Raw genomic sequence first — 18,683 nt, 5'->3', positions numbered from 1 at the left:
ATATATATATATACACACACACAGTCTCATTAACTCCTACTCAGCATTGAGGACTTAACCTTTCTTAACTACCCATGGCATACTGACTACAACATCTCTCATAGTCTTTATAGCACTATATTATAATTATTGTTTTTCTTACTTCTCTTCTTCACCAAATCATAAAATCTTCTGGGCAGCGACTGTGCCTTCCATCACGATATCTTCTAACACCACATCTGGCATATAGTAGGTGCGTAATAAATTTTTATTGAGTGAATGAATGAAGAAAATGAAGCCATGTACCTGTATTTTAACACTAAAACTGTCAAGTTTTCTCCAAAAAGAACATGAATTTTTAAAGAATTATGAATGTGTTCCCCTCCCAGCAATGATTCTTATGAATTTTCCATGGCTATAGCTTGGGTGTGAGTCTTACAAACAGCATTTGGCAGCAGTCTCCTTCCGTATTTTCCAGGAAGAAAGAATTCTAAGTGATACTTATTCAAAGAATTCTCAGGTTTTTGTATGGGTATTAAGATTTGGAGTTGGTGGGGAGGAATGGTTGGAGGAATGGGTGAAAGAGAAGAAAGGAGTGAGAAGGAATATAAAGGAACAGCCACTCTGGGTGGGGAAACCCAGGGTAAGAGCTGAGAAAGGTTTGTAGAACCTCCAGGGCAAGTATACTTTAGGTTGGCTATTCCCATTTCAAGTCTATACACGCCTCTGGAACTCCCTAAAGCCATTTGGAGGGGAAAACCACACCTACAGCTTCTGAAATGAAAAGTTCCTCCAGGCCTCCAGAAATGAGTCCCCTGGTCTTACTATTACTCACTTCCTGGAAAAGTCATAGCTGGTCTATCCTGACCTTCAGAGCCTGCAGGAGTACAGACTCATTTTCCAAAGAATGATGATTGAAGAAGAATTTAGAGAAATCACTCAGGAAAGCCTCAGAAACAAATCGTTTTTGTCTTCTACTTTACTAAAAACTTCATGAACATTTTTACTGGGACTTTCTTTGGCAAGTTCTGGGTGAATCGGCATGAAAAACAAAAGCAACGTTGAAATTTAAATCTGTAAAGGAAGTCATCCCTATGACCTGCAGCTTGGCACCATCTCTAGTTTTAGTGGCACTGTTATTACCTACAGTTATTTGTTTTATTCAACAACTTCAGTCTTGTTTTCCACTCTGGCATTGGTGACAGAAGCTCACCTTTAGGGAAAATATATTTACATTACCTTTACGTGTGCTTACTTGGCAAGCAGAAAGCCAGTTTTGAGTATACTCTGTCTATTATTTCCTCCTGCCTTATGCCACTCTCGGGATTTTAACATTTTAATTAGGTAAGATTCTTTTCTCCAGTCTGGTTATATCTTTTCAGGCCAGATGAGTATGGTCTACGGATTCAAGCCCTAGATTGTAGCAAGTAGAAACTTGTTGATAGTCCCTCCCTTAAATAACTGCTGTCAACCAAAAGCAGCAGATAATCCACTTTTGTGCTTAGGGCAGCATGTTTTGCAGATGCCATGCTGCAAGCCTACCTATGTGAGCTTGTGAGAAATGAGGAATCTGGCCTATGTGCTTCAGCATCTGCAAACAAGCAAGCTCACAGTTCATCCCAGTCCAGCTCTTCCATCAGAGGATGACACATGCACCATTATTTTAATAAAGTCCACGTGTCATGAATGAGTCTCATTCAGGAATTGTCCCCCAAAAAGTTTTATTTCTTGCAACCAGTACATTTCATCTTTCTCACCATGGATTCATATTATAGGTACTCACAGATGTATATATTGACCCACCAGTTACTTCAAAAGAAAAAGAATAGAGACAGAGATAGATAGATAGATAGATAGATAGATAGATAGATAGATAGATAGATGATAGAGAGAGAGATATAATAGAAATAGATAGATGATAGATATAGATACATACATACATACATAGACAGACACATAGATACATAGACAGACAGACTGCTTAGGGAATCACTGAATCAGTAAATCAAGGAACAAGTGTGGGTGTTACTGGCGTGAACAGAATGATGGATGGATATTCTAGGAGCCTACATTAGGAGGACACTAAAACTTTCATTTTGTTCATACCCTGTCAAAACTCTCGGGATGGTTAAATTTTTGCTAACAGAATGTTTTCATTAAGAAGGAAAAAAAACCCACATAAATGGTTGAAAACTAACATCTAATCAGATCTAAGGATTTTCCCCCATTCTCTCATTTCTGGAGCAGATTGGTGCAATTTATTTCCCTGCCTTGGGCAGTTCAGCAGCAGCTGAGGTTGTAGTCACAACTTAGCAATGTGGCTCATGTGACTTATCCAAATAGGAGCACAATTAGCAAAATGTGTTCCCATAAATGGCAGTTTAAACACTAAACTCTGGAGAGAATCCAAAAGAAATCTAAGACAGAACAGCATGGGGAAAATGGTAAGTTCTGGTGAACTAAAATGCATTGGTCATTCTTCGGCTGGAGAGGGTCAAAGTCAGAATGACTTGGGAGTTTTTAAAAAGTCACTACTAAAATTCTCAAGCCAAATAGCAGTCATTTCCTATAGCATTTTGTGAATGGGAAAAAAATATGTAAGCTCTAAATGTTAGACTCAGGAGAATACTGTATTTGTCAGACTAACAAAACTCTCTAACTTCAGCAATTCTAAATTTAGAACCAATGTTGAACTGTTGGAGTTCTGTGTCCACAAGGGCTGAAAAAGTAAACTTCTTGGTTTTCACTCCCAGAGCCTATAAGAATAAAAACTCCTTGATCCCAGGATCAATAGGAACAATGAAAGAATTGATTGTTTTTCTTCATATCTCAAACTCATCAGTTGTCAACCAGAGCTTGGCCATGATGCAGAACGGCAGACTTGTGTTTTCCAAGTATGGAGCTATGACTTCTGGGGATAGGAGGAGACACAGAGGGTTTTGGAAAGTAGAGGTATGGCACTGCCAACATATAAGATACATAGAGAAGAAGACAACAAAGGTCCTACAAATGCCCCCTTCCCTGCTCTGCAGCCCTCTCCTGGCTTGTATTCTGATGTGAAAAACATTTCTACCTGGTTTCCCTAAGGAAGTAAAGTTTAGCCTGAGCTCTGAAGTATGTGGAAGAAAGAAACAAGGTATCATATAGCAAACAGGCTGTGCACAGGCTCCGTGGCAGAGATATTATAGCACATTCACGGCACAGAAATAAGGTTACTGTGGCTCAAGTACAAGAAGTAAGGGAGAAAGTGGCTGGAAGGGTAACTAAAGTCTCAGATCATCAGGGCCTTGAAAACCATGTCACTGTACAGCCTTAAACTTAGAACAATGAGTAGCCAATGATAGTTATTTGGGGAGACACTGTATGCCCAGATTCTCATTTAGTGATTGGTCTGTCCGAATCGTGGTGAATAAATTAAAGGTGGACAGACTAGATTCAAGGAGACCTTTATTTTATTTTTTTATTTTTTTAACTTTTAAGTTCATGGGCACAACTGCAGGTTTGTTACATAGGTAACATTGTGTCATGGGGGGTTATTTCATCACCCAGGTATTAAGTCTAGTACCCATTAGTTGCTTCTCCTGATCCTCTCCCTCCTCCCACACTCCACCCTCTGAAAAGCCCCAGTGTGTGTTGTTCCCCTCTATGTGTCCACGTGTTCTCATCATTTAGCTCCCACTTATAAGTGAGAACATGCAATATTTGATTTTCTGTTCCTGCATTAGTTTGCTAAGGATAATGGCCTCTAGCTCCATCCACATGCCTGCAAAGGACGTGATCTTATTCTTTTTTATGGCTACGTAGTATTCCATGGTGTATATCTACCATGTTTTCTTTATCCAGTCTATCATTGATGGGCATTTAGGTTGATCCCATGTCTTTGCTATTGTGAATAGTTTTGCAATGAATATATGCATGCATGTGTCCTTATAATAGAATGATTTATATTCCTTTGGGTATATATCCAGTAATGAGATTGCTGGGTGGAATGGTATTTCTGTCTTTAGGTCTTTGAGGAATCACCACCGTCTTCCACAATGGCTGAACTAATTTATACCTCCATCAACAGCCTGTAAGTGTTCTTTCTTCTTTACAACCTCTTCAGCATCTGTTTTTTACTTTAAAAATAGCCATCCTAACTGGTGTGAGATGGTATCTCGTAGTTTTGATTTGCATTTCTCTGATGTGATTTTTTTTTATATGATTGTTGGCCATGTGTATGTCTTCTTTTGAGAAGTGTCTATTCATGTTTTTTGACCACTCTTTCATGGGGTTTTTTTTTTTGTAAATTTGTTTAAGTTCCTTATAGATGCTGGATATTAGACCTTTGTTGGATACATAGTTTGCAAAAATTTTCTCCCATTCTCCCAGGTTGTCTGCTTACTCTGTTGATGGTTTATTTTGCTAAGCAGAAGTTTTGTAGTTTAATTAGATCCCATTTGCCAATGTCTGCTTTTGTCATGATTACTTTTGGCATCTTTGTCATGAAATCTTTGCCTGTGCCTATGTCCTGAATGGTATTGCCTATGCTGTCTTCCAGGGTTTTGTTTTTTTTATAGTTTTGGGTTTTATATTTAAGTCTTTTTTTTTTTTTTGAGACGGAGTTTCGCTCCTGTTACCCCGACTGGAGTGCAATGGCGCGATCTCGGCTCACCGCAACCTCCGCCTCCTGGGTTCAGGCAATTCTCCTGCCTCAGCCTCCTGAGTAGCTGGGATTACAGGCACGTGCCACCATGCCCAGCTAATTTTTTGTAGTTTTAGTAGAGACTGGGTTTCACCATGTTGACCAGGATGGTCTCGATCTCTTGACCTCGTGATCCACCCGCCTCGGCCTCCCAAAGTGCTGGGATTACAGGCGTGAGCCACCGCGCCCGGCCTATATTTAAGTCTTTACTCCATCTTGAGCTAATTTTTCTATATGATTTAAGGAAGTGGTCCAGTTTCAGTCTTCTGCATACGGCTAGCCACTTATCCCAGCACCATTTATTGAATAGGAAATCCTTCCCCATTTCTTGTTTTTGGCAGACCAGATAGTTGTAGATGTGCAGTCTTATTTCTGTGTTCTCTGCTCTGTTCCATTGGTCAATGTGTCTGTTCTTGTACCAGTACCATGCTTTTTTTGGTTACTGTTGCCCTGTAGAATAGTTTGAAGTTGGGTAGCATGATGCCTCCAGCTTGTTGATGGATTGACTATGGACAGTAACACACATGGAGATGCCAGAGATTATTCCTGGGTTTCTATCATGTCCAGTTTGGTGGAGCTACTAACTTAAAAAGTAAGAAACACTAAAAGAGGGTCAGATATTGGAAAGAAAGCATAAGATCACACTTGGACCTGTGGAATTCGAGGTGTTTTTGAAACTTGGAAGATATTTGTTAAGTAGGATGTTGGATATGCTGGTCTGAACCTCAAAGGAGAGATCTGGGGTGGAGTTATACCACTTTTAATATTCATTCATGGAAGTGGGTGAGGTTGCCTCATAGGAAAAGTTACAGAGAGAGAAGAAAAAGGGGCCTCGGACAGAGTAAGCTTTGAGAAACTATATCAATGGGCCTATAGAGGAGAATCCACCTCCTACACAGAGATAAGAGGAAAACCAGAGGTGCATGATGTCAGGAAGAGAGTTTCAATAATTAGGTTAGGTAGCTAAAATCTGACAGTGTCAGGATTAAAAGAAGTGCCTGAATGAGGAAAAGCTACAAGGTGGAAACTTTTTAAAAGCTTGACCTAGTAATAGAAATAAAAATGGTACTATTAATCAAGGGAGTAGTTGGTGGCAACAATTCCAAGGTGTAAACGTTACAGGTGTTACTGAACTGAACTGAACTGGGGTCTGCTCACCCAGCACAGTAAGGTTGAACATCCACACTGACGTTTGCAGCAGGAAAAGGAGGGTGTTTATTTACAGGACACCAAGCAAAAATTGGGCAGCTCATGCTTAAGACCTAACCTCCTCAGTGGTTTGCAAGCAAGGGCTTTTAAAGGCACGGGAAATTTTCAGGAAAGCAGAAGTTGCAGGCAAATTTGTATATTAGTACATGGAAACTATACATTGGTTTGGCATTAAAAGGGGGGGATATCTTAAGCAGGGGTTTACAGATCATAGGTAGATTCAAAGATTTTCTGATTTGCAATTGGTTAAGGAAGAGAAGCTTTGTTTAAAATTTTGGGATCAGCAGAAAGGAATGTTAGCCCTGACTCGTGGGTGTAACCTCCTCACCCACGAGAACTCAGACCCTCAGGAAGGACTTCAGAAGATAGAATGGTGGTCAGAATTCAGTCCTTAGTTCCCCTTTGGTGGTCAGAGTTCAGTCCTCAGTTCCCCTTTATTTGAGGTCTGCCTGCCAGCAGATCTGTTTGATGGGGGCCCATGGGGGTCTGGGTTTCTGAAAAACAAGTTAGGGACATGTATTACGATGTTATCTTTAGTTTCTATAGGGAAACAAACATCTCATGACTCTAACTTCCTTGGCTATTGTTATCACCCTTTTGCTTGTCAAGTTGCTCACTTAATCCTCAGGGCTAGCTAAGTGCCCAAAATTTCCCCTAAAGGAACTCAAGACTTTTCTTATTTCCATGCTTGGGGGTGAGGGTGGGAGTGCATGGCAGGTCCCTAAGAGGCATCCCTGCTTTGTCTCATAGGTTCATCAGAATGGGGTGTCCTCAGATGTGATTTGTGGTTGTTGTGGTTTCTGATATGGATTTGTCAAAGATTTGGTGGCAAGATATGTGGGGATTAGGACTAGGACTGAGCCACTGTTTCAGGGGATAGCCTGTGGATGGCCTAGGGAATCATTAAGGAATGAGACATTACTTTTTCTTTACATGGCGAGGATTGTCCTTTTTTTGTTATTATTATTTTTAGTCCAACCAGTGATCCCAACTGACTTGACAGATGCTAACTTGCTATATTGCTTCTGCCACAATAATTTTTCCACAATGATTCTTAAGCTATTACAAATGTATGGAAACAAATTAACCTGAATACACTTGATCTGGTTAAATTCTAAACATATACCTTTAGGAATGAGTTCACTGAATCATATAGGAAACTAAATGAAGATACTAGCATTCAGGCTGAAAAAGCTGATGAACGTAGAAGTTTTGAGGGCAAATGATTGTATGCAGGATAGGAAAGGGATGATGTAGAAGAGACCAAGTCTCCAGTCCTGAGTGAGTGGGAGGAAGGGAGAAGTCAGATGGCAGGATCTATTTGAGGAGAGGTGCAGACCGTTTTGAGCATGTTTTGTTTGAGACCCTGGCATAAGTCTATGTGGATTTCTCCAAGAGTCAGTTATAAACATTTGGCTGTTATTTTGTTAGAAACATTTTACTGTTATATGGGATGTCATACAACAGTGAAAGTGCTGAGCTTCTCAGGAACTCTGGGGTTCAAATAAGCTCACTTTTTACTAAGACCTCCTCCACCCCAACCCCTACAGGTATTTAAGTTGTAATTTCCTCAAGCTGGGAAAGACTTCAACAACTTCAATTTTTAAGGATTAGTGTTCGTTTTATTTTCTCAGTTATTTGTTAATATGTTGAATTACATTGATTTTTAAATGTTATACTCTTGTTTTCTTAGAATAAATCTTACTTGGTCACGGTGCATTAACCTTTATACGTATATCTGGATTTTGTTTGCTCATATTTTATTTAGAATGTTGGCATTCATGTTCATGGAGATGGACTGACATTAATTTTTATTTCTTGTAAAGTCTTTTTCATTTTTTTTGTATTATGGTTATATTCATATCCTAAAGTGAATTGGGAACCTCTGGTTTCAGCTCCAACATATAAAGAGCTTAGAAATTGTCACTTCCATCCTTATAATAAGAAAAGGCTGAACAAACTGAAAATCAATGATTTTTCTTGGACCCATCAAAGAACTGAAGTTGCAGGGTAGACTCCACTCTGAAATTGGGAGAGACAGGCACATCCAGAGAAGTACAGCTAATATCTGCATATCTGGAGCAGAAGCCACTTGGAACCATAAACTGTTAAGAACACTTAAATGGTAATTTTGATAGTAATTTTAACAAATTGCTAGAGGTTGAGTGTGAACTAGCATGAGACTGAGAAACTTCTGGGGCCACAGTCTTAGTAGGGCCCTCATATTTTCGTGGATTCTATCTCCAGAAACCTCATTAGTTTCTCCCCTACTGGGTCTGATGGGGTAGAGAAGGGGGAGAAAATAAATCTTTACGAAATAAACCCGATGTATGCTCCACAGCAAAGGCATCTCCAAGGACAAACAGGCTTTTCCAGAGCCTTATCCCACCTGGGAAAAGAGCATTGATCCCCCTCTACTTTCCTCTAGCCTTCCCGTCTCACCTAACAGGGAGGAAAAAGTGAAGAAACGCTGGTGAAGGACAGTGCCCAGGAACACAGGCCCGCCAAAAGGCTGAGATTTCATCATAAGATTATAGAATACTTTCATTCTATATACTAATATGTTCCCGTATAATGGAAGTAGATTATATGGACAAGAACTGAATATAAAGAAGCACAAAACAAATTTATTAGGGTGATGGAAATGTCTCATGTCTTAATTAGGGTGACAATTATCTGGGTGTATAAATCCATCGAAACCCATATAACTGTCATCTTAGATTTGTGCATTTTGTTTTACCTAAATTATACCTCAATAAAAAACATATAATGGGAAAAAATACATTATAGCAGAAAGAGCTGTAAGATACAGACTCTCTCTGAGCAGGAGTACTTAGGGAAACTCAAAGTCAACAAAGGAGACAGAAACAAGGACGTTAAAGGAATTTGAAGCCTTTGGCACCTGCAGCCACTGGAAACATCAAAGATAGCTCAACTCCCAGCCAGATTAATATAAAAGCTTACACTCAAGGACTATTTGTATTATGTCTGACTTTCAACAACAGAATGAATTGGAAGGCAGTTTTTCTTTTTCTGTTCTTTGAGTTTAGCTACAATTGGTATTATTAATTCTTTACATATTTGGCACAACCCACCAGTGAAGTCACTTGGGTCTAGAATTGTCTTTATGGGAAGGCTTTCACTAGTGGATTAAATTGTTTTAATAAGTATAAGATTACTCAGATTTTCTTATATTTTTAGTGTCTGTTTGGGTACACTGTGTTTTTTAAGGAATTTACTATTCACTTAAGTGTCAAATGTATGAATATTAAGTTTTCTTTTAGCATTAGTAAGATCTATAGCTAATGTTTACTTTTTCATTTTTAATATTAGCAATTGTGTTTTCTCTTGAACAGTTTTACTGGCACGTTATTAATTTTGTTAATATTTTCAGACATAACTTTAGGCCATTTTGATGTTTTCTATTCTATATTAATTTTTATTTCACAATATTTTCCTAGTGTCCTTATTTTTACTTCTATTTCCCTTGGATTTTGATGGTCTTTTTCTAGCTTTTTGACATACAAGCTTAGATCATGAACTTTTGTTATTTTTTTTCTAATACATGTAAATAAAACTATAACTTTCCCTCTGAACACTACAGCTGCATCTCACAAATTTTTATTTGTCATGTTTTCATTATAAGTCAAAAACTTTCTAATTTCTTTTGTTGTTTTCTGAATCATGACTCATAAACAAGTATATTGTTTTATTTCCAAACTATTAGGATTTTATGGTTATCTTTCATCATTGACTTCTATCTTAACTAGGGTCAGATAACACATTCCGAATTATTTCAATTCTTTAATATTTGTTGGAACTTTAAAACCCAGAATATGGTCGATTTTTATATAGTCTGAGTTCACTGTTAAAAATGTGTATTCTATTGTTGGTCACAGTGTCACATACATGTCAATTAACTCAATTGCATTAATTTTGTTATTCTTGACTGCTATATCTTTACTGTTTTATTTTTCATTTGCTTGTACTATCAAGCACTGATAAGTTTGTTAATGTTTCCCACTATGATTATGGATTTTTCTATTTCTGTACATCTCTGCTTTATATACTTTTCAGGTATATTATTGGGTGTATACAATAATAGTTTTTATTCGTTTCTCCCATTTATTGGTATGAAATGTCTCTATCTCAAACAATTCTTCATGCCTGGAATTACATGTTGTATAATACCATTTTGGCTACCTTATTTTCTTTGGTATATGTTTTTTAATCTTTTTGCTATAAATCTTCCTGTGTCCTTATATTGATATCTTCCTTTTAAGCAGTATAAAGTTGGGCAGGGTTTGTTCCTAGGCATCTTATTCTATTAGTCTATCATTATATCAATACTGTATATGCTACCATAAGTATTATAGCTAATTATTGGTATCTGGTAAGGATATTTTCTCTTTAGGGGTGTCTTGGCTATTTTTGCACTTTGTTCCTGCTGGGTTTGGGTTGCAATTCCATTGAATCTGTTGGTCAACCAGAGAAAAATTGATATCATCACAATATTAATTCTTCCTACCCATGACTACAGTTTCCACTTAAATAGTTTTTTGGGTTTTTTTCTTTTTTTTTGGAGATGGAGTCTCACTCTGTCACCAGGCTGGAGTGCAGTGGTGCAATCTCGGCTCACTGCAATCTCTGCCTCCTGGGTTCAAGCAATTCTCCTGCCTCAGCTTCCCGAGTAGCTGGGGTTACAGGCACCCATCACCACACCCAGCTAATTTTTGTATTTTTAGTAGAGACAGCATTTCGTCATGTTGGCCAGGATGGTCTCGATTTCCTGACCGCGTGATCTGCCCACCTCGGCCTCCCAAAGTGCTGGGATTAGAGGCCTTAATTCTGGGAATGCAGCTCTTGTTATTGGTTAGATTACTTGATTCTTCTTCATATCACTTCAGCTGGAGTTAGAATATCTAAGATGATTTCATTACTTACATGTCTGGTGTCAGTGCTTGGATAGCTGGAACAGCTGGATTTCCCTAGGTATCTCTGTCTCTACAAGCAGCCTGTCCCTATGAATAGCTTAGGCTTCATCTCAGTAAGCCATGATTTGAAGTAGTTTGGGGAACATAATATATTTCTTCTTGGAGAATCAAAATGCACATGAATATATAAAAGGCACTGAGATGTCTGTTTAACTTTCCCAAACATGTTTGACTAAGAAATTCCTTTTTAAATGTAAGACTCATTAACATAAGTCCATAGAATACACTTCCATAGATGTCGTAGTTAATAATGCAAAGAAGACATTATAAAATGTAATATTACAGGCAGAATCTCATTTTAAGGAATACCATCAAACTGTTAAAAGTGCATAGCAAAACTACTTTCATGATTTTACTGACCATCCAATTTGAAACTGCTTTGGTGATATATACAATAAATTTTCATCAAAGAAATCTGTGTGACCAGAGTTCCTAAGTCCTTGCCAACCTATTAGTGAAAATAATGTTAAATATAATTTCTGCTTTTAAAAAGGATTTGGGTGTTTATATTATCAATATCTATACAATGTTAAATTTCATTAATAAATATTTCACATATTAAATTTATTATGTGGAAGAGAATTTTAAATTGAAGGGAATTTTTACACCTGTATGCATTTATATATGTTAAATACATCTTGTCTATATTGAGATAATCTCAAGTACATTTAGATAATCTCAGCCAATCCCCTTGGCACTTTCTATAGGTCAAACCATGTTGTGATACCAAAAAATATATATAGAAGACATACCACCAGACTTCATAAACTTCAGTGTTGTTTGAAAGTAATCGGCTTTGCGTATCTCAAACAATAATGCTGCCCAAAAAGTCTATATAACAAAACAGTAAGTTGAATAAAACCCCAAGTCAAATGTTTCCTACAGTCAAAATATACTATGGAATGGAAGAAAATGGAAGAGCTAAATAACTAAAGCTGTGATGGGGAGAGGAGCAGGACTTGACTTTCTTCTTGGTAGATGTCACATAATTTGAATTGGGAAAGGAGAGAAACAAGCAACTGGTAGACAAAGAGTAATCAAAGGCGAGTGTAATGAATCCTGTTTCCCTCTGGAAGTGGCAGTTCTTACATGCACTTCCACTGTTTTATGCCCTGTTCTTCCTGTCTGAGCCTTCTCCTGCTTATTTGCCCCTTCATGGCTCATCGAAGCTCTGTCTGGCAGCTGTGTTCATCCACCACTTGGTTCTCGGTCACCCAGAGACAACTTAAGTACATTCTCTTCCATTAAAAAGGCTTCCCAGCAGTTGTGATCATCTTTTACAAGTAGATATCATTTTGGCATCAGCAAATTGAAATATTGCTAAATCTGATGGATCCATTATTGAGATGATTAAGTCTGTTGAGGTAGTAAAGATTGATGTAAGTGCTTTCTCTGGGCACTGTCAAACATGGAAGGGTAAAATTTAGAGCTAAGGAAAAGTGTGACTGACTGCAATTGATTGATGAGACCATTGGTACCACTGAAAGTGTCCTAAAAGAGAAGCCAATGGGACAAAGTAGTATTTTGTGGGGTTTATTCTCAAAGTAGTACTTTGAGAATAAGTAGTATTTTGTCGGGTTTATTCTCACTGTGTAGGACTTTACACAGTGAGATCTAGTGAAGAAGTAATTGGAGTTCACAAATGAGGTGGTGAAAGCTGTTTTTATGTGTCAGGAGTGAACATAAAGAAGAGGAGATAAATCTGTCATATTGCCAAGAAAGATTTGCAGAACTTGATGACAGTGGCTGGGCGTGGTGGCTCACACCTATAATCCCAGCACTTTGGGAGGCCGAGGTGGGTGGATCACTTGAGGTCAGGAGATTGAGACCAGCCTGGCCAACATGACAAAACCCCGTCTCTACAAAAATACAAAAATTAGTCAGGCTCAGTGGTGGGCACCTGTAATCCTAGGTACTTGGGAGGCTGAAGCAGAAATTGCAGAGAGCCAACACCGTGCCACTGCCACTCCAGTCTGGGTGACAAAGCAAGACTGTCTCAAGAAAAAAAAAAAAAAGGAAGAAAAAGAAAATAACTTGATAACAGTGACCATAGAAAACAACTTAGGTTGCCCCATTTCTAAAGTGAGAAAATTAAAATAGATGCTTAATAAGTTTCCTTCAAACTGTCTAATATCTAAGAGTCTAGGATACTCAAGGGGAAGAAACAAATTAAAACCTGGTATGTTTCTGTCTTAGCCCAGGCTGCTATAACAAAATACCCTATAGACTGGGGGGCTTAAACAGCAGGCATTTATTTCTCACAGATCTGGAGTCTGGGAAGTCTGAGGTCAGGGTGCCAACATAGTCAAGTTCTAGTGAGTACTCTCTGGCTTGTAGATGACTGCCTTAATGTTATGTTCTCATATAGCAGAGAGAGAACGAGAGAGCTAAAGCACTAATCCTATCATGAGAACCCCACCTTCGTGACCTCACCAAAACCTAATTACTTTCCAAGGGCCCCACCTCTTAATACCATCACATCGGGGATTAGAGCTTTAACATATGAATTTTGGAAGAAAAAATTCATTCAATTCATGAAAGCTCCCTTTTTGAATTTTCTGTGGCTGAACTCTACCACACTCTCAAACACACAGTATTATTAAACTGTGGTTATATTTGTGGATGTGTTCATGCAGGCTATAATTATGTTTACCATGGAAGTATACTTGCATTGTGCAAGCATACACATTGCTTTCCCTCTCAATAAGTTTGAGCAAGTTTTCAACTGTTGTTTTCTTATGTTACGTGTATGTATGTATCAGCTAGGGTTAGGTTTGGTTGAATGCAACATAAAATCCAAGTAACAATGTCTTAAACACAATACAAATTTCTTTTTCATGTAACAGAAGTGTGCTGATAAGTTGAGAACTGGTATGGCAAGTTTACAGTTGTCAGAGACTGAAGCGCCTTTACTCTCTCCTCTTCCATGGAGCACAGCTTCCATTTTCAAACTGCCTAATCATCCAAGACAGCTTCTAGGGTTCCAATGATCTAGACATCAGAAAAGAGGAAATGGAGAAGAAGAAAAAAAACACATATCCCAATGGAATCAGCATCCTTTAAGAAGCTTTCCATGGAATGCCACACAAAAATTCTATTTACATCTTATTGGCTGCCCCTCTCTGTATGAAAGGGTAGTTTTTAGCCAGGGACATTGTTCTCTCATTAATACAAGGTTCTGGTAATTAAGAAGGTGGGAATGGATATCATCTCTGCCATAGTATGCTTAGTAGTTAACAACATAGTATTCTGAGTATTGATTTCTAGATCTCTCTGGACTATTTTATAATAGGAAAGAAACAAGAACATATTGTCTGAATCTTGCTATTGACATCAAAATAAGATATCCCATATGTCTGCAACATGACTTTTTTTATACTTTGTTAAATTTTCCATTAACTACAGAGAGTTGCCTGATTGTAAAGTTTATCTTTAGGGATCAGGAAATGAAACCACTGAGCCACTGTCCACTAAAACTGTATTTTGACTATTGTGATTTGAATGTTTGTGTCCCCTGCAAAATTAGTATGTCAAAGCCTAATCCCCAATGTGATAGTATTAGAAGGTGGGGCCTTTGGGAGATGATTATGTCGTGATGTCTCTGCCCTCATGAATGGAATTAGTGCCCTTATATAAAGGACTCCAGAGAGCTAGCTAGCTAGCCTCTTGAACTTTGTGAGGATACAACAAGAGGGTGCCATCTATGAAGCAGAGAGGTAGCCTTCATCATACACCAAAGTTGCCATTGACTTGATATTGGGCTTCTCAGCCTCTAGAATTGTGAGAAACACATTTTTGTTGTTTCTAAGTCACCCAGTCTAAAACATTGTATTATAGCAGCCCAAATAGACTAAGACAAGTGTTTGTCTTTTGCTTTTTGAGATGAAAGAATGGGCCTTCTTCAATCCATTCCACACTCTAACTTGGACTCTCTAGTTACCAGGGGTTTTCTATAATAAGGGAATGGCCAGGGCTAGAAGTGAAGGATACTGACGCTAATATTCTCTGTGGGATAGGAACAAAGAAGTTAGCAAAATTCCTGCAGTGAAGTCAGCTATCTAGGTTTGCTCAGAATGCATTTCCTGTTTTTACTTGGAAACACCACCTCCCTTCAATTTAGTTGACTCAAGTGAGACTAGAACCTGTCTTAGTTTGGGCTTCTCCACATGCAGACTATGAAACAAAGACTTGGGCAAAAGTGGTTAATTTGGAAGGCAATTTCGGAAATACGCCCTCAGCCTGTGCTCTGTGCCCAGGGATGTCCACTTCCTGCTTCAAAACCCTAACTCTTGGGGGCCAGGCACGGTGGCTCATGCCTGTAATCCCAGCACTTTGGGAGGCCAAGGTGGACGGATCATGAGGTCAGGAGTTCAAGACCAGCCTGACCAACATGATGAAACCCCATCTCTACTAAAAATACAAAAATTAGCCGGGCATGGTGGCATGTGCCTGTAATCCCAGCTACTCAGGAGGCTGAGGCAGGAGAATCACTTGAACCCAGGAGGTAGAGGTTGCAGTGAGCCAAGATTGCACCACTCCACTCCAGCCTGGGTGACAAAGCAAGACTCCATCTCAAAAAGAAAAAAAAAACCCTAACTCTTAATGTGTTTGCAGAAAATTCCCATAAAGGAGCCCCCCTATTAACAAGCCTTGCAAAACTTGGGGTTTTAATTTTGCTAATTAACCCAGGGAAAACAATGAATGCTGAAATTCCTGTGTTTGTACATTCATTCATTTATTTGTCACTCACTTCTCTGTTTCTCTATGTCTCCCCTCCATGATGTATACTGCACCTCTGTCTTTTTTGTCTATGAGCCATATTCTATTGTCAAAGATGGGGCATTCTGCATGCCTGATAGGAAAGCCAGAATTGAAAATAGTCACACCTCCCTGCCATACACACATTGTGCATGTTCATAACCTCTCCTACACCATAGCATGAAATACTTTCTGGGTGCTGGAAGCAGCAGCAGCTGGGAAATCTTCCTATTGAAATTCTCCATGTGCATGTTCAGTACATTGTACAGATGCCTATCTATATGTTTCCAGCCCTTTCTTCAGCAAAGAGGTCCTGATTGATGACCCCAAAATCTGGGATACATAAATATTTTCACCCCACACTGAAGATAACTGCACCAGGCTCCAGATAGTGTCATTCAGGAAGACAGACCATCCCCACCAACTACTCTAATTACAAGTTCATCCAGCAGCAGTTCTTTGAGGGTTATTTGGTTTCCCATGAAGTTTCCAACAGGGAAGAGAATGCGCCAATAAGATGACACAAGTCAAAGTCTATGTTGCAAATTTTATTGGCTAGGGTATTCATTATACTCTCTTATTATCCATTTTAATATCTGAAACTTCTATAGGGATGAAACTTCTCTCATTTCTGATGTTGGCATTTTGTGTTTGCTCTGTATTTTTTCTAGTAAGTCCAGCTAGAGGTTTATCAATTTTGTCGATCTTCTCAAAGAATAGGCTTTTGGTTTCATTGATTTTCTCTATTATTTTGTCTTCTATTTTATTGATTTCCACTCTGACCTTCATTATTTTATTTCTTCTACTTATTTTGGACTTAATTTCTGGTTTCTTAAGGTGAAAGCTAAGGCCACTGATTTCAGACCTTTCTTCTTTGTTGGCTTATTAGCTAACAACTCTTTGTTGCTTAATTGTATTGATTGTTTCAGAGTTTACCGAGTATATATCTTTTTCTTATAGTATATCTTCAGGTGATAGTGTACCACTTCACCTATAGTACAGTTTTCAAGTCTGCCTTGTCTTTTACTTTCTGCTGGGCCCTCTTGAGGCTTCCTGTAAATGCCCATCGTTTCCCGGTCAGCTTTTGATATACAGAGAGTAAACCCAGCCCTTCTGTGGTTCTCTCATTTTCAATATATCCTCCAATCAAATTTTTGGCTTGTGCACTGCATGCCCCAAGCAAAATCCCACCCTAGCAGAGCTGTGGATTTTAGCATTCATTTCCTACCAAGTTTGTTACGTTTATGGAAGACACCACTCCAAATCAAGTCATCCTCTGGTGGTGTCTTAGTTGAATGAGTTAAACTTTTTAAAGAAAATGATATAAACCTATACTTAATAAAAATGATGAAATCCAGTATATGAATAGATGAAGAGAAAAAATAGGCATAAAAAGATGTTAAGGAAACGCATTCAGACAGAATAAGATAGACATACGTTTAGAATGACAGACTTTCATGCTAATAACTTCACTTTGGATTACTTTAAAGCTATTGCCAAGCTGAAATATATTTGTAACTTTATGCAGATATATGCTGTTTTGATATTTATGACATAAAAGATGAGATGAATATGATGAATGACATAAATTGAATGACGTATGATGGATAAGATAAATTAAGTTGGGATCTGCACAGATGTGGCTCATGGTTCAGTGAGTTCTTACCGCCACTGTAACCGGTGGCCACTAATGTCAGGGAAAAATTGTTATGGATATTTATTTTCTGCAGAGATGGTAGAACTCACAAAAGCATTCTATTTACCAATCATGGCCAGAGCCCACAAGTCATCTGCTTCTGTTTTCAGCCAGGTATAAAAATAAATTGGGAAAGCGCCTTAATTCAAGTTTCAGCAAATTCCATATAAGTACTGATAAAAATTTAAATCATGAGCTATTCCAAGTTTATTTTCAATATAGAAATAATTCTTCCTGAGAGCTCTCTGGAGAATTTGGGCTCTCAGAGAACGAAGAAACAAGATATACTCATCTGTATTCTACTTGTATTGTGTATTCTACTTGTATTCTACCAAAAAGAGGCCTAAGATGTGAGGCCTCTTTTTGTCCCATCCAGCCAGCACCACATAAAAGCAGGAACTGAAGACCTCATAATATTCACAATCTTCATCTTGAACCACATTCCATAATCCATCTCTCACCACACACCCCAACCAGCTTCTCTTTGTTCTGTGCTTGCCCTCAGTTGATGTTGCCTTTGACCACCCAATGTTAAAGGCTCATCTAGTCTAGTGTTGCCCTTGGAAGCCTGAAATTCAACATAGGGCTTTCAATTGGCATCCTTTCCAGGTTTTACTAAGTCCTGTCAGTTGGACAATCAATCCTGGAAGGGATTTAAAAGTTGGGAGGAAAGTAAGATTTTGTTAGAGGAACGCCGCAGTCCTTATAGATTAATAATATTAGCAACCTCCCAACCTTGGCCCTCTAATGAGTACCCTCTGCATCCACAGCTTAGCAACCCTTCAACCAGGCAGAATAACTTGTTTGCTCCTATTTGTGCCTCTAGATCTGTTCACAGATGTTCACCACTGAGGTAGAGAGGGTATTGGGATCCACAGGAAACCACGTGTCAGAGTCACATTGCTCACATCTGCCCTTATTGTGTCTTGATTTATCTTTAGTCACCTACTAAAGAGCACAGCAAGAAAAGGGTCATGGAGAGGCAGCATTCTGGAGCCAAGCTGATCTAGGTTCAAATCTTGATTCTGTCACTCCTCAGATATGGGACTTCAGGCAAATGCCTTAAATGCTCTGAACTCCAATTACCTAAATATGTCCTTAATAAATAGTGGCTAACATAGCATCCAGATTTCTGACTCTGCCCAGCCTTGTCAATGAAGAGCTCTGTGGTCGCTCTCTACCATCCAGATGCCAAGGCCATCTTAACTATCCAATCACTGTGGGCCTTTGAGGGAACCTGCACATATTACTCCTGGCCTGTTTTGATCTCCTGAGCTGGAACATCCCTAAATTCTTGGATTTCTGTGTATGACACTCCTCTTTTGGTCCTCACATCATTGAGGATCAAATGTTCTGGCTGTTC

This window comes from Cebus imitator, unplaced genomic scaffold (assembly GCF_001604975.1).
Source record: "Cebus imitator isolate Cc_AM_T3 unplaced genomic scaffold, Cebus_imitator-1.0 Scaffold289, whole genome shotgun sequence".
Taxonomy (NCBI): Eukaryota; Metazoa; Chordata; class Mammalia; order Primates; family Cebidae; genus Cebus; species Cebus imitator.
The sequence above is the reverse complement of the archived record's forward strand: the minus strand, read 5'-3'. Positions refer to the sequence as shown.